The 3,667-nt window shown below is 42.6% G+C and overlaps 1 pseudogene across 1 annotated transcript; it reads right to left on the bottom strand.

Moving 5' to 3' along the window:
- Window positions 1-2,680: 2,680 nt before the first annotated feature.
- LOC311617434 (claudin-7-like) lies at window positions 2,681-3,358 on the bottom strand (annotated as a pseudogene). The gene has a single exon. The product of its transcript is annotated as a claudin-7-like (transcript).
- Window positions 3,359-3,667: the final 309 nt, after the last annotated feature.

The raw sequence follows: 3,667 nt of genomic DNA, 5'->3' as shown, positions 1-3,667 counted from the left end.
AAAGCTTTTTTACAGCAAAAGAAACCATCAATAAAACAACAAGAAAGCCCACGGTGTGGGAGATCATATTTGCAAATATTACCACTGATAAAGGTTTAATCTCCAACATTTACAGACAGCTTATACAACTAAATAAAAGGAAGATGAATGATCCAATTAAAAAATGGGCAATGGACCTAAACAGAATATTTTCAAAAGAAGACAGAAGGAAGGCCAAAAGGCACATGAAAACATGCTCAAAGTCACTAATTATCCGAGAGGTGCAAATCAAAACAACAATGCGGTACCATCTCACACCTGTCAGAATGGCCAACATCAACAAATCAACAAACGACAAGTGTTGGCGAGGTTGCGGAGAAAAAGGAACCCTCGTGCACTGCTGGTGGGAATGCAGACTGGTGCAACCACTGTGGAGAACAGTGTGGAGTTTCCTCAAAAAACTGAAAATGGAACTCCCATTTGACCCAGTAATCCCACTTCTAGGAATATATCCCAAGAAACTAGAAACACCAATCAGAAAGGATATATGCACCCCTATGTTCATAGCAGCACAATCTACAATAGCCAGAATTTGGAAACAGCCTAGGTGCCCGTCAGCAGATGATTGGATCCAAAAACTATGGTACATCTACACAATGGAATACTATGCTGCCATAAAGAAGAAGGAATTCTCATCATTTGCAGCAACCTGGATGGAATTGGAGAGCATCATGCTGAGTGAAATAAGCCAATCAACGAAAGAGAAACACCACATGACCTCACACATCGGTGGATGATAAAGATCTTTATAAACTGATGAACCAAGAGACAGATATAGAGAAAGTAAAGCAACAGGCAGACTGTCAAATTACAGTGGGGAGGGTAGGGATATCAGGGGGAGATAATAGATCAACCGAAGGACTTGTATAAATGCATATAAGTACAACCAATGGACATAAAACTATGGGGAGGGAGGGGATGTGTGGGAGGGAGGGAGGGGGGCAATAAAAAAAAATCAAGAAAATATGTAAAAAATAAATAAATAAATAAATAAATAAATAAATAAATAAATAAATAAATAAAAATAGTTCATGCTTTGCTAGGTTAGGTCCTTCATTTCCCAGGGGTAATGTATGACCATGAAACAATGTGATAAAAGTTATAAGTAGTAAAAGGAATTAAATATTGTAGAAGTAAAGAAGGAAGAGTAACTAAATTTGCCTAGGAACCGTGTTTTGCATGGTGAAGAGAATAAAAAGAAATATCAAGAAATGCTTTAGAGAAGATGTAATTAGTTTTTAATTTGAAGAATAAATTTAATTTTTTCAGGTTAGAAGATAAAGAAGGGGAAAATACATTAGACAGATCATATGAACTTCTGTGCTACAATGAGAATTTTCATAAGGATTTGGATTTTATTCTGAAGGCAATGGGAAGCCACTGAAGAGTTTAAGTAGGGGAGTAAAATGATATGATTTATTCCTTAGAAAGATCACTCTGGCAAAGTGTGCAAGATGAATTGGAGAGTAATCAGAACTGAGGCAGAGAGATGCATTAAGAGGCTTTAATTCTAAACCAACTGATAAAGAGGGCCAATATTGAGTAATGGTAGTAGGTTGGCTATAGAGAGAAGATTATAACTGATAAATATAAAGAAGGAAGATAAAACATAAATTACTTTTGATTGGAAGTAAAAGGTAAAGAAAATTACTTGGTGAAGCTAGTGAAATGAGAAGCAAGTCAAGACCTGAACTCTGGGGACTATAAACATGTAAAGAATAAAGAATGATAAGATATCTAGGAGGAATACTTTTATTGGTAAGAGAATTGGGAAGAAGATAATGTTTTAGAAAGAAGCGCATTGCAAGAAAGAAGAAATGATCCACAATATCTAATAGCACAAATCTCAATTAGGATGAGAATTCAGAGGAGTGTTGATTTGTCAGTGAGGGGATTAATAAAACAATTTAAGTACAGGTAGCATAAAAAAGACAAGTTGTTTTAATATGTTTGTGTGTGAGAGTGTGTGTGTGTGTGTGTGTGTGTGTGTGTGTTTGCTTTTTAAGAAGAAGAGATGTTTGTTTTTCATGCTGAATCAGGGCTAAGGAAGAGAATGGAGACTCAGGAAAGAATGAGATAATGGTGTCATAGGTTCCAGATGAGATAGGAAAGGTCCAGGTTTCAGTGATTTGAAGACAGTCAAGGAGAAAGAATGACTAAATATTCCTATGAGACAATATGAGGAAGTGGAAATATGGATGGGTGATGATAGAAGAAAATGGAAGGATTTCATGAATGGTGGATCCTCTTTCCTCTGAGAAAAAGGAGTCTAGGTTGTCTCCTGACAGTAACTAGATGCGGGGCAATATTGACACTAGGAGACAAAATGTAGAGAGTTTCTCTGAGGAAGAGTCCAAGAGCTGCAAGCAATGAGTAAGTGTTCATTTGAATTTGAAGTCACTGCTGGTCATGTCCTGCTCCATACTACTTCCCATGAATTATTATTCAATCCTCAAAGCTCAATTTATTTATTTTTCCCCAAGAACATACTTTTTATTACTGAACAGAAAGCACACCCACCCCTCCTCTTTTCTCCCACACCCAGTGTCCAGGGAACGGTACAGGGTGTGCAGGACTGCAGTGACCCACAGCTGCTGCTGCACATCCTGCCCACAGGCTGAGCTCTCCGCCCCAGGTCCTTTCAAGAGTCCAGGTTGCCAGGCTGGGACAGTGGAGTCCCAGCGCACACATACTCCTTGGCAGAGTTGGGCTTAGAGAAGGAGCGGGGTGCACCATACCTAGCTTTGCCCTCACTCCCAGGACAGGAGCAAGTGCAGCTCCCAAGAGGACCAGAGCAGACCCTGCCCCAGCCCATGAAGATGGCAGGACCAAACTCGTACTGAATATTCATGGGGCCCAAAGGGTTATAAAAGTCTGTGTAATCGTATGGCCGTACCAGGAGCAAGCTGTCAAAGCAGCAAGACCTGGCACGATGAAAATGACACCTCCGGTCATGGCTGCACAGGCTTTTTTCACTTTGTCATCTCCCCCACAGAGTGGACACTTCATGCCCATCGTGGTCACAAACATGGCTAGGAAGCCCATGAACATGGCTAGGAAGCCCAGCACCAGAGACACCACCATTAGAGCTCCAGTGGCCTGAAGGGCCGCAGGCAGGGCGAGCACCCAGTCGTGCATTTTGTAGCTGATCACTCCCGCTCTGACGCAGTGCATCCACAGTCCTTGTGTGTGGCCTGGGCTGTGACCATGTTGTCGCCAGCATACAAGCTCATTGCCATAGTGGAAGGGTGCACACCACAGCTCCCCCAGCCCAGCACGGCCAAGGAGAAGCCGAGAAGCTGCGGCCTGAGTGGGCCATTCCGCCCTCACAAAAGAGGGCTGGGCCTCTGCAGAAAAAGAAACTTTTGAGGGGCGATCCCACCAGACCACTTGGGCTGGAGTTATAAGTCACCCAAAGCGAAACATAGATTCTGGTCGAGTAACTGCGGATTTGTTATCACCTGGAGTAAACACAAATCGTCCCTCTGGCGGGCGAGGGTCTCACAGCAGAGGGAGCAGATTATGCTTTGAGGACTCATGGCCTGAGATCCCGGAAATCCAGGCCATTCCCCTCCCCCACCTCCTGTGCTCTCGGCCATGATTCCCAAACAAAAGGTGGAGGGGCCGA

Source organism: Pipistrellus hanaki, assembly GCF_964339955.1.
Source record: "Pipistrellus hanaki genome assembly, chromosome: 2".
In the NCBI taxonomy this organism is placed as follows: Eukaryota; Metazoa; Chordata; class Mammalia; order Chiroptera; family Vespertilionidae; genus Pipistrellus; species Pipistrellus hanaki.
The sequence above is the reverse complement of the archived record's forward strand: the minus strand, read 5'-3'. Positions and strand labels throughout refer to the sequence as shown.